Below are 13,797 nucleotides of genomic sequence, written 5' to 3' on the forward strand. Positions count from 1 at the left end.
ACAAAGAACTAAAAAATCACCTCTGACAATCATTTTACCAAATTAAAAAATATTCAAACATCTCCTCGTTAGTAAAGGAAACGTTTTTTCTAAATTCTTAATGTGCTCTAATCTGATAAAATTCCACTTTCTGGTCATCCAATGTTTTAAGCAATCTTTCGTCTGGGGAAAAAAAAATCAAATTCTGATTAATTTTTTTTTAATAAATGTTTAAAGCAGAATTTTATGTCTCCCCATGTGTCTTTTTAAAATCATGTCTTGTTGTCTTGTTTAATGTTTTCAGCTTTGATCTTTACTAAAAACCTAAAACAGCTATAACACTGCTCCCAAAGGTACAATTTACAATACAAACTTAGAAACCCTCCTCCATAAAGATGAGATGTCAACACTAAAGAGTTCAGGGACTTAAATTACCAAAACAGCACCAAATGTTTACGGTATCACTGTGAATTCAAGAAAAAGGAGCACACAGAATGAGTTTTTAAAAAATAGCCTTTTTTCCAAAACACAATTAAAACTACCATCACCTTAACATTTAAAATACTTAGATCACTTGGCCAATCATTTTATCAGTTTATAGCACACAAAAGAGCCCTGGAAATACATTTGATTTGATAAGAAAAAGTCCAATTTTTAAATTGACATTAAAGACAAAATCTACTGTATATGCAAGAATAAATTTATGGCGTAACAATGATGTTTATTTATTAGAACCTCAAACCAAATATTTGGGTCAAGACTTTTATTCTTACACGGTATCCTCAAGTTCTTACCTTGGATGAGAAAACAATGACCTTTTCAATACCCGATATACTGAAGATAGCATTGCCTAATACTACCATTTCCTGCTTTTTTTAATGTCGTCCCTCCCTCCTGCTTTATGCTGAATTTTAGCATGTAAGGCAATGTATAGCCTATGAAATTATTTCATTTCTGAGTATCTGAAGATAAATGTTTTCTATTACAGGGTAAACAATCCAAATTTATTCTTAAGTAAAATGACAAAACCAAATCTACCTGGCATTACTGGATTGTGTCAATCAAATCAGAAACCTCTGGGTCACTTGCACTACTCAGAGTAGATCTAATACACAGATTCATTTTAGGGATTGAGAGAATGAATCACAGTAAGAGTTCAACATGAACACTTCACACTATGAAAGTGAAAGAGAGAAAGGAAAATCAAGGCAAACTAACAAATTTAATTCCTTCTTTCAATATAGATAAATATTTTTAAAACTGAAACTTATATTTACTTCATAAATCTTTAAAAAAACTTTCTTTGCCAAGTCCCGTAAGATCGGTAGAATTGTAGTGCTTCTACACTGCTTCTCTTCTATTAAAATAGAAAAAGCAGCACTGCTTCTATCAAAGATCAATACCCTAACGTGGGCATGGAGTCCAACTACTCCTGTCTTTGCAAGAAAACCACTGACTAACCTCTCTCTCTCCCGTATAGTCAGTTTCTCCTCTTCTACTGAACCACTATCATGAACAAATGTGCTCTATTATTACACATCTTAAGAAATTCCTCAGGACTTCCCGATAGCTCAGATGGTAAAGAATCTGACTGCAATGCAGGAGACCTGGTTTCGATCTCTGGGCCAGGAAATTCCTCTCCTGACCTCAGCTCCCCTTCACCTCCCCCACCCCACCAATTACATATGACCATTTCTTTGTTCTACTCACAGCAAAACTTCTTCATCTAGTGGCCTTCATTTCCTATCTCTATTTTCTCACCTTTAATTTACTCTTTAACCCACCCTAATCCTAAACAATCTCCTGAAACTCAATTGTCAAGGTCACTAATGACTACCCAGTGGCCTAATTCCATTGCCTCATCTTAGTACAGTAACCTCTTCAGGAACATTAGACCAAGCAGACCACTCTCTTCTACTTGAAGTAGATGTCTTCTCTTGTCCTCTACTTGTTCTTCTGGCTTTCCTCCTCCCTCTGATTTCCTCTATTGGTTTGTTTTGTCTCTTCAGGCGTCTTCTAAAACATGAGTGCCTGAGGACTTGTACCAGGACTGCTTTCTCTCGTTTTCTCACCTACTCCCAAGGCTTTAACGTCAATAACCTCAGACATGCAGATGACACCACCTTTATGGCAGAAAGTGAGGAAGAACTAAAGAGCCTCTTGATGAAAGTGAAAAAGTTGGCTTAAAGCTCAACATTCAGAAAACTAAGATCATGGCATCTGGTCCCATCACTTCATGGCAAATAGATGGGGGAGCAGTGGAAACAGTGGCTGACTTTATTTTGGGGGGCTCCAAAATCACTGCAGATGGTGATTGCAGCCATGAAATTAAAAGACGCTTGCGCCTTGGAAGGAAAGTTATGGCCAACCTAGACAGCCTATTAAAAAGAAGACATTATTTTGCCAACAAAGGTCCGCGTAGTCAAGGCTATGGTTTTTCCAGTGGTCATGTATGGATGTGAGAGTCGGACTATAAAGCAAGCTGAGCGCCGAAAAATTGATGCTTTTGAACTGTGGTGTTGGAGAAGACTCCTGAAGAGCCCCTTGGACTGCAAGGAGATCCAACCAGGTCATCCTAAAGGAGATCAGCCCTGGCTGTTCATTGGCAGGACTGATGCTGAAGCTGAAACTCCAGTACTTTGGCCACCTCATGCAAAGAGTTGACTCATTGGAAAAGACCCTGATGCTGGGAGGGATTGGGGGCAGGGGGAGAAGGGGAAGACAGAGGATGGGATGGTTGGATGGCATCACTGACTCGATGGACATGGGTTTGGGTGGACTCCAGGAGTTGGCGATGGACAGGGAGGCCTGGCGTGCTGCAGTTCATGGGGTCGCAAAGAGTCGGACACGACTGAGTGACTGAACTGAACTGAATGATGTTAAATCTCAAATTTAAATCCTAACCCTCTTCTGTGAATATCCAACTATCTATCTGATATTTCACTTGGATACATTTAAAATAAACAGATACCTGATTCACAAATTTCCTGGCCCTCTCCCTATGAGATTTAAATCTTCAAATACCTACTCCTCTGAAGATTTCTGTCACAAAGAATACAGGGACAATTTTTTTTTTCTTCTCTTACAGGGGCAGCCTTGCTCTTCCACACTATTACAGCAGCCTGAGTATGTATGTGCTAAGTCACTTCAGTCGTGTCTGACTCTTTCGACCCTATGGACAGTAACCCACCAGGCTCCTCTGTCCATTGGATTCTCCAGGCAAGAATGCTGGAGTGGGTTGCCATGTCCTCCTCCAGGGGATCTTCCCAACCCAGGGATTGAACCTACGTATCTTACATATCCTGCCCTGGCAGGTGGGTTCTTTACCACTCACACCACCTTATTTTGTGAAGAGTATAGTCAGAATTCATTATTTTCTGAATAAAAACGCCCTATATACAGTGAGGGTTCTGAATGACACCTGGATCCAATGGCTAGATTAAAGCAGTAACATCAATAGATAAGGCAGGCAAGATCTCAGCACCACATTAAAGCTCGAGGATGTATTCTACAATTTCTAAGAGGAAGCCAGAATGCTAATTCTTTAGATATTCCCAGATTACGTGAATGTTGTTCTTATCAGGCATCAAATACAACAAAAAATAAATCACTGTGAAAACGTTGGCAATCAAACAGGCATTTTCCTGAGCAATGCATAATAGAAAAGTATGCAGCACCCTAAAAGCATTACTTTTTTGAATAAATTCACCTTGAGATTACCAAAAACAGCAGTTGTAAGATCGCTGATCCAATGCTTATTTAAATGGGGAGTGGCACCAGAGCCACTTTCAAAGACTATCCTTAAAAATCTTTAAATTCTGATATGCAAGCTTTAGCACAGTGTTCACCTATGCTGAACAGAGCTGACCTGAGTGACCAGTGGCTTCCCAGTGGCTCAGCGGTGAAGAATCCACCTGCCAATGCAGGAGACGCAGGAGACTCGAATTCGGTCCCTGGGTCAGAAGATCCCCTGGAAGAGGACATGGCAACCCACTCCAGTATTCTTGCCTGGAGAATCCCAAGAGCAAAGGAGCCTGCTGGGCTACTGTTCACAGGGTCACAAAGAATTGAACATGACTAAGCACACATGAGTGACCAATAAAACATTGCAGAAGCGTGTGACTTCTGAGGCTACGTCACTGTAAGACACTGTGGCTTCTACCCTGGTCCCTTGGATTGCTTACTGTGGAGCCAGCCTCTGGGTTATCAGGACACTCAGGCCACTCAGGTAACCTTATGGAAAGGTCAACATTTGGGTCCCAGGATGGCCTTTCCATAAGGTTACCTGAGTGTCCTTACAATGACTACCAACTTGCCAGCCAGATGAGTGAGTGAATGACCCCGGAAGCCGATCCTCTAGCCCTACTCAGCACTTGTTGCTCATGTAGACAGAGAATAAGCAAAATACACAGATTCTTTCACCTTACTATAATCCATAACAGAAATTCCTCCTAACCACCCCCTTGAATAACTAGCAAATGAGCCATCCTTGTCAGAATTTCCCCAATTATCTTAACCACGGGACCACTTCTGTTAAAGCCCAAACCAGTAGGATTTCGAAACTGAAGGACTGGCTAATCAGACTGAAGCAGAAAGCTGTTTATCCTCTTCCAGTATCTGCTTTGTAACTTTTGAAGTAAAAAAAAACTGTTCTGGAGCTTGAATGAGAGTTATCATTATGATTTAAAATGCATGTTCTAGAATGCTACCTTGTGATGAAGACACAAATTAGAGTTTACCACAGTAGTGTATATATTTGCCCACCTAACAAGCTGAATTTGCAAAATTTGGGTTTCTGTGGACTACAGTGTGAAAAGCTAATCAAGAAACTGGTCACAGTGATTACACTGTTACCTGTGTTAATCACACAGTGATTGCTTCTGTGAAGGGGACATGTGTAACTAAGAGAGACAGGGATGAAAAGTCAAAGTGTGAGTCGTTCAGTTGTGTCTGATTCTGTGACCCCCATGGACTATAGCCCACCAGACTCCTCTGTGCAGGAAATTCTCCAGACAAGAATACTGGAGTGGGTTGCCATTCCTTTTCCAGGGTGTCTTCCCAACCCAGGAACTGAAGCAGGGTCTCCTGCATTGCAGGCAGGTTCTTTTCCGTCTAAGCCACCAGGGAAGAGACAGGGACAGCATATTTATTTTCATTTCGTTTTCTCTTGCAGGTTTTGATATGTATACTGCACGCCGGTAATATCTGCTCAAGAATATAAATCTTTAAGTCTCTTCCTGACAAAACTACATTTTTTAATGTTTAAAATAAGAGAAACCTAAAACAACTTCAGTACTTATTCAAAATCATGCTCATTACTTTTTAAATTCAACCAAGTAAGACATTATCTCAGTATCTTATTAGTGTCTACATTTGAAGCAAGTTACATGTTACAATGCTAGAAACACCCAAGATGATACGACAAGAAACAATCAGGCTTTGATAACATAAAAGCAGAATATGATTTTTTATTTTTTTTTTTATTTTTTTTTAAATATTATTTTATTAGTTGGAGGCCAATCACTTTACAACATTTCAGTGGGTTTTGTCATACATTGACATGAATCAACCATATAGTTACACGTATTCCCCATCCCGATCCCCCCTCCCACCTCCCTCCCCACCCGACTCCTCAGGGTCCTCCCAGTGCACCAGGCAAGAGCACCTGATTCATGCATCCCACCTGGGCTGGTGGTCCGTTAAAAATATGGAACGCTTCACGAATTTGCGTGTCATCCTTGCGCAGGGGCCATGCTAATCTTCTCTGTATCGTTCCAATTTTAGTATATGTGCTGCCGAAGCGAGCACAGAATATGATTTTTTAAAACCACGTATGTAGATCAGCCTTAGAAAACAATAAAAAGAAAACTGGTGTTGTTATATCAATCCCAGACAAACTAGACCTTCATGCAAAAAGCACTTTCAGAATAAAAGTGGAATACTTCGTAACAGTAAGTCACTAAGCAGATATAACTATTACACATTTCTATCCAAATACTAGGCTTCCCTGATGGCTCAGCAGGGGAAGAATCTGCTGGCAACGCATGAGACACAGGAGATGTGGGTTCAATCCCTGGGTCGAGAAGATCCCCTGGAGAAGGAAATGGCAACCCACTCCAGTATTCTTGCCTAAAAAATCACAAGGACAGGGGAGTTCGGAGGGCTACAGTCTAAAGGGTTGCAAAGCGTCAGACATGACTGAGCAACCAAGCACAGTGTATATATATATGTTCATCTACTAGCAATGTCTCAAATAAATAAAGCAAAAGCTGAGAGAATACAAGGGGAAATATCTACAGTGGTAAATGGGATATTTTAATACACTCTTGTCTGTGTAATTGATACAAGCAAACAAAAGGTCACTTATGACCCTGAAGATTTGAAATACGGAATTAACCAGCAAGATCCAATGTAAATATATTAGAACACCACATTCAATAGCTATAGGGAAAAAATAATATACTGGGGCCACAGTGCAGATCTCAAATGTTAAAGGTCTGAAATCACAGACCTTTGAAACACTGAGATTGTTCTCTGATGACATTGCTATGTTGTTAAGCGTTCTCTGATGACATACCTTATGTTGTTAGAAATAAAAGACATTTGAAAACAACTAGAAAATCTCCATGTGTTCAGAAATCGAGAAATATAATACATTCAAATTATCCAAGTGTTAAAGTAGATACCAGTGAAAATTAGAAACCATTTTAAAGTGAATTATAAAAGTACTATATATTAAAATTTGAGTAATGTTGCTAGCTGAAACAGTACTTAGAGGGAAATGCTCAGCCTTAAATGCATATATTTAAAAGGGAGAAATGCTGAAAAGTAGTGATCTACAAGAAGTTAGCAAAAGAACAAAAAAGTAAATCCCAAAAAGTAGAAGGAAGGAAATAAAGAGTGGAAATCAATGCAATAGAGAACAAATATATAATAAAAAGAAAAGGAATCAGCAAGATTCAAAATTTGGTTCCTTTGAATGACTACTAAATTCCCAGGGAGACTGAATGAGGAAAAACAGAAGGTAGTTTTAGCCTATAACAGATACAGTAAGATAATTCTTTACTGCAACCATTAAACGGATACTAATATTTATTATAAATAATTTTATGCTAGTAAATTTAAAAAGTTTAGATGAAAAGGACAACTTCTTAGGGGGAAAACTACCAAAATAATCAACAGAAAATCTGAGAAGGTTAAAAATTAAAAATCAAAGGAGTAATTAAAAATCTTTCCACAAAGAAAATTACCAGCCCAGATGGCTTCTCGGCCAGATTCTCACAGAAATTTAATGGAACAATTCAGTCCTACTTAAACTTTTTCAGAATAGAAAATGAGGGTCAGCTCATTTTATAAGGCTAGTATGAGATAACCGCTGATTTCAAATCCTGACAAGGACAATATAGGCCACTTCACTGATACAAAACTATTAACAGAATATCAAACTGAATCCAGAAATACATAAAAAGAGTAATACTGTAAAACCAAATTAGGTTTACCTCAGAAATCAGGTTAGGTTTAAGATTTTAAATAATATGTAATTCAATATATTAACATAGTGAAGGAGAAAAGTCATACAGTAATGAAAAGCTGCAACAACAACAAAAAAAGCATTAAATTCAAACAAACAGAACAAAACACAAAATTCTTAGTAAACCGGTACAGAAGGGAACTTCTTTAAACATGATGAAGGGTTTCACAGAAACAAAACAAAACGAACTTGAGCAAACAGGCCTGGAGGGAAATGCTGAAAGCTTCCTCTTGGAGACCGGGAACCAGAAGGGCAGGAGCTCTGGGGTGGCGGCAGCGCTGTGCGTCTTGACCTGAGCAATAAGTTCATGTGTGTTTGTGTGTTTGCAGTAACATGTAAAGTTCTCCATGGTGCTTTTATATACACCTTGAAATATATATTAAAGATAAAAAAGAAAGAAATATTTGGAAATAAAAGGCTAACCTAGCCTATCACTCAAGCTTGGCAACTCCGTAGGTCCTCACCTCCCCACCACCACCCAGCTACCGTTACTTTCAAACCAGTTAACATTTATTGGGCTTACAAGACATGGTACAATGTGGCAACATGTATCATGAACCTTAACAATGTCTAAGATGAAACCTTATTCCATTACATTACTCCAGTGCCAATCATTCCATTCTAAGGAAAAAGACAAAGAGAAAAAAATCCATGTGTTAAGACATTCACTGCCCACATGATGATAAAATAGAAAACCTAAACTAAATAACCAACTCCAGGAAACAATTAAGAAAAATAATTTTTACAATGGGATTATACAGTCAATAAAAATAAGATTTATCAAATATTCCAAGAAATGAATATAACCTAATTTTTAAAAAATTAGACATATACACATGTTTACACTGTAACAGGGGGAAAAAGTCATAGGCACAAAGAAGAAAGTGAAAGACAGAGGGAAGAAGAGAGGGACAGAGGGTACTGAAAGCGGGAGGGAAGGGTTGGGAGAGACGAAAACTCAACTGGTTTTCTTCATATGTTGAGCTTATGAATGTCATCTGTACTTCTGCATTTCCTGAATTTTCTTTAATGACTACAGAAAACTTTAGTAATGGGGTACATAAGAGCTGAAGAAAATAATCACAAACCTAAGTAAAGTATCCTAAATATTTTAAGAAGTTCCTTCAAAGGGTAACTTTAAAATTTCAACTTTTATCTCAGTACCATTTTATTCAGATAAATTATTTAACATTTAAATTGTGTTAAGTCTATCATATGCTAGTTACTTAGCACAGAGAGAACTTTAATCATAATTAGTACTTAAAATAATATAACTTAAAAATAATAATTAGATTTCCAAAGATATATCATCTCCAATTTTCTGGCTAGAAAGTGAAAAGTGAAAGTGAAGCCACTCAGCTGTGTCCAGCTCTTTGCGACCCCATGGACTGTAGCCTACGAGGCTCCTCCATCCACGGAATTTTCCAGGCACAAGTACTGGAGAGAGTTGCTGTTTCTTTCTCCAGAGGATCTTCCCCACCCAGGGATCAAAGCCGGGTCTCCTGCATTGCAAGAAGATGCTTTTACCATCTGAGCCACCAGGGAAGTTCCCTTGAGGCTTCCCTGTGGCTCAGCTGATAAAGAATCCGCCTGCAATGTGGGAGACCTGGTACAGTCCATGGGGTCACAAAGGTCAGACACGACTGAGTGACTTTCTAGCTAGCTGCTGCTGCTGCTAAGTCGCTTCAGTCGTGTCCAACTCTGTGCAACCCCATAGACGGCAGCCCACCAGGCTCCCCCATCCCTGGGATTCTCCAGGCAAGAACACTGGAGTGGGTTACCATTTCCTTCTCCAAAGCACAAAAGTGAAAAGTGAAAGAGCAGTCGCTCAGTCGTGTCTGACTCTTCACGACCCCAGGGACTGCAGCCCACCAGGCTCCTCCATCCATGGGATCTTCCAGGCAAGAGTAATGGAGTGGGGTGCCATTGCCTTCTCCAGACTTTCTAGCTAATAAAATCAAGTCCTTAAATGACCTTCAGAACTCCCCTTGGTCTACCCTGCCCACACCTACCCTCTGACCTGCCCTGCCACACACCCCCCACCCCCGCTTCAGCCACGGCCTCCCACATGCTGCTCTTCCAACATGCCAAGGACATTTCCACGTTAGAAGCTGCTGCTTGCTCTACCCGAACATTTCCTTCCAGATAGTTCCATGGCTTAATCCACTTCACTCAGAAAAGGGCTTCTCAAAAAGCCTTTTCTCACCAAACTACCTGAAGTATTACAGTATCCTGTTACTTTTTAATCCCCTGAATCTATCTTATTCTGCTTCAAAACCTGTGAGCTCCCTGACGTGTGTGTGCGACTGAGTGTGCACACATGAATAATGTCTATGCCCCTCGCTGATATTTAAGCTCAGGAAGCACAGCTCTACTTTGTTTACCATTGTGTCACATGACTGCCAATAGCAGGCTTTCAAAAATACTTGTTGAAAGAACAAAAGATGGTAACTGGTTTTAGTTTTGCTGAGAAAATAATGATGGAACACTACTAGAATTCAGTAAAGCTTTCAAATGAATTCATTCTCAATCACAAGAGCATTACACACATACTTTGGTGGTAGGAGTACAACGTTCACAATTCAGGGTTCAGTAACAGGAAGGAATGGGGACTTCTTATGTTTCTCTGCCCCTTTCCATATCCTTCCTTCCTCTCATTCATCCATAAATGGTTACTGTGTACCACTAAGTCAGAGAGTATTCTACACATTAAGAACACACAGACAATTAAGGCAAGTTAATGCATGAGACATATGAGCATAATAACCATAGAACATGGCATGCAACAGAGTTCTGTGAAGTTGTAACATAACAGAGGAAGTAATCCACTTTTAGGGGCAGGTGTTCAGGGAAGTTTCAACAGTGATGACATTCAACAAACACTTGCAAAACCAAATAACAAAAGATATGCTTCATTTTACTTTACATATGAAATGAGAGTATTAAGTCTGAAAGTGCTACAGTAATTTGCTACCATGAGATAAGCTCGCTTGAGAGCGAAACCAAAACAAGAGGAATGCCAGAGCAGGACCAGAGAAACTAAGCCAAGTCCTTGATGATTTCAGACTGGATGAAGCCCCAGATGAAGTTCAAGGACAAGACCTAATCATGCCCTTTACTGTGTAGCCAGTCTGAATTTGGTTTTCTGTCACTTGCAATATAAGTATACAGAGGAATCTCAGCGAATTCTTTGGAAAAAACCAAAGCATTTGTTTTTTCAGTGTACAGGGGCACTATTGGTATTCTGGAAGGGACAATTCTTGTTTTGCGGGCAAACATCACAGGACACTTGGTATATCTCGTCTCTACCAGACCCACAGATTTCCAAACACCACTCATCTTCAAGAAGAACCACAGGTCTATTCCCTGTTAGTTGCTACCTGTATCCATTCCTCACAGTGCACGCGTAAATGTTCTTAACAACAACCTTAAAAGAACTGGGATATACCACTCAAATATACTAATTTTATATAGTAATCCATTTTAATTAGTCATTCATGACTATCTAAATGACTGATTCAGTCCTAAGCACAGCTTATACCTGCTCTTGAGATAAGCAGTGCTTTAAGAATGCCACTACTATCTGAAAATTCTCATTCATTTAAGCTTACTTCTCCATACAATATTATCAATATATGTCACTGACAATGTTGGTTATCTTCCCTGTAGCCATTCATTTAATTTCTTCCTAGACTGAAATGCTAGATATTGGTTTTTCTAGTCCCCTTGCAACTAGGGCATAAGTAATAAGGCCAAAATGAAATCTGATACAGGCTTTCTGTAAAAGGTTTACTTGCTTCATCAAGAGATGAGAGGGCAAACTTCCTCCCGTCTTTGGTGGTTGTGTCAGAATGTGATGCCTGGAGCAGAAAGAGAAACATGCAACTATGAAAGGATAAACCTGAGCACAAAGGTCGCCACACTACAGATAAAGATGGAAAGCACTTGGATTCAATCTAGAGGGGAAGCCAGTCTGAGCAGGAACCCAAATGGGAGGGCAGTTTAGAGGAAACGGAAACACAGAACCTCTGTGCTGACTGAGGACTGAGGACTGAGCAAAGCCAAGCTTATGCACAAATTGCCCTTTAAACTAATCCTACCTATGCCTTTGCCAATTACCTGAGCTAATACACTTCTTCTGTTTTTAAATCCTATTTGCATCCTAACTGATACAGGAAACAGCTATGTTTAGGGGAAAGAGCAAAATCGAGACACTGCAGGGAATGTAAAGAAACTTTCAGACGTAAGAGAATCAGGAACTATAAAGCCAAGAAACAAGAAATCAGATCATTTCATTCCTATGGAGTATATTTCAGAAGTGGTCTAAGAAAACCTGGATGATTGAGATAAGGCCGTTAGCTTTGGTAATTAGATCATCAAGATGACTTTTTAAAAACCAATTTCGGTGCTGCGATGGTAAGGGAAGTCAGAGTGCAAAGGAAAGAATAATTTACACTTTTAAGAACTCCATAATGCACCAAACCCTTGGAAAGACATGTAACGTGTGTTAAACTCCGTCGATTACAACTCTGTGAGGTAAGTATAACATTCTGTGGTGTCCTTAGTCGCTCAGTCTTGTCCGACTCTTTGTGACCCCATGGACTACAGCCCACCAAGCTCCTCTGTCTATGCTGACTCTCCAACAAGAATACTGCATTGGGTTGCCATGTCTTCCTCGTATAACATTCTACTTTACAGACAAAGAACACAGCCTGAGTAGTAAGTTGCCCACAGCCACACAGACAGTAACTGGTTTCAGTAGACTTCAAAATCAGATCTTTGAAGCTTAAAAGTAAATGTCCTTCCTACTATACCCCTTCATGGATCACAGACTCGTCGTGGTGAAGGGGCTTGTGTAACTCAGTGAAGCCATGGGCCATGCCGTGCAGGGCCAGCCAAGACAGACGGGTCCTGGTGAAGAGTTCCGACAAAACGTGGCCCACTGGAGGAGGGAACGGCAAACCACTCCAGCAGTCCTGCTGCGAGAACCCCACGAACAGCATGAGGCAGAAAAATAAGACACCGAAGATGAGCACCACAATCAAAAGGTGTCCAATATGCTCCTGGGGAAGAGTGGAGGGCAGTCGTTAGTTCCAGAAAGAATGAAGTGGCTGGACCAAAGCGGATATGACGCTCAGTTGTGTGGATGTGTCTGATGGTTAAAGTCAAGTCCGACGCTGTAAAGAGCTATTGCTCTTTTTTTGCATGGGAACCTGGAACGGCAGGTCCGTGAATCAAGGCAAATCGGATGTGGTGAAGCAGATGGCAAGAATGAACATCTTAGGAATCACTGAACTAATATGGATGAGAATGGGCGAATTTAATTCAGATGACTGTTATGTCTACTACTGTGGCCTAGAATCCCTTAGGAGAAAGGAAGTAGCCCTTAAAAGTCAACAAGAGTTCTAAATGCAGTACTTGGGAGCAACCTCAGGGAAAAAAAAATAATCTAAGTTCATTTCCAAGGCAAACTGTTCAATATCAGTGTTATCTTAAGTCTCTGCCCCAACCACTAATGCCAAAGAAGCTGAAGCTGAACAGTTCTATGAAGTAGAACTGCTGTAGTTCTCGAACTACACCTTCTAGAACAAACACCAAAAAAAAAAAAAAAAGGATGTCCTTTTCATCACAGGGGATTGGAATACAAAATAGGAAGCCAAGAGACACCCAGAATAATAGGCAAGTTTTGCCTTGGAGGGCAAAAGCAGGGCAAAGGCTAACAGAGTTTTGTCAAAAGAACACGCTGGTCATAGCAAACACCCTTTTCCAACAACCAAGAGACAGCTATACACACGGACATCACCAGATGGTCAATACCAAAATCAGATTATGTTCTTTGCAGCTGAAGATGGAAAAGCTCTACACAGACAGCAAAAAGAAGACCTGGAGCTGTCTGTGGCTCAGGTCGTGAGCTCCTAATAGCAAAATTCAGGTTTAAAGTGAAGAACGTAGGGAAAACGACTAGGTCATTTAGATACGACCTAAATTAAATCCCGTATGATTATACAGTGGAGGTGACAAATGGATTCGAGATGAGATCTGGTAGAGAAAGTGTCTACCAGATTCGTAAAACTGAAAGAGGTTCATATATGAGTTTATTGAAAGAGATTCATATGTTTTATATGAGTTTATATACGAGGTTCATCACTGGAAAGAGGTTCGTAACATTGTATAGGAGGCAGTGACCAAACTAGTCCAAGAAAAAGAAATGCAAGAAGCTTAAGTGATTGTCTGAGGAGACATTAGAAAGAGCTGAGGAAAGGAGAGAAGTGAAAGGCAAGGGAGAA

At 40.0% G+C, this 13,797-nt stretch overlaps 1 non-coding gene across 1 annotated transcript; it reads right to left on the bottom strand.

Moving 5' to 3' along the window:
• Positions 1–5,680: 5,680 nt before the first annotated feature.
• LOC136165585 (U6 spliceosomal RNA) lies at positions 5,681–5,787 on the bottom strand. The gene has a single exon (XR_010662594.1). It is a non-coding gene; the product is annotated as a U6 spliceosomal RNA (small nuclear RNA).
• Between the last annotated feature and the right edge of the window lie 8,010 nt (positions 5,788–13,797).

This window comes from Muntiacus reevesi, chromosome 3, assembly GCF_963930625.1.
Source record: "Muntiacus reevesi chromosome 3, mMunRee1.1, whole genome shotgun sequence".
NCBI classification, from domain to species: Eukaryota; Metazoa; Chordata; class Mammalia; order Artiodactyla; family Cervidae; genus Muntiacus; species Muntiacus reevesi.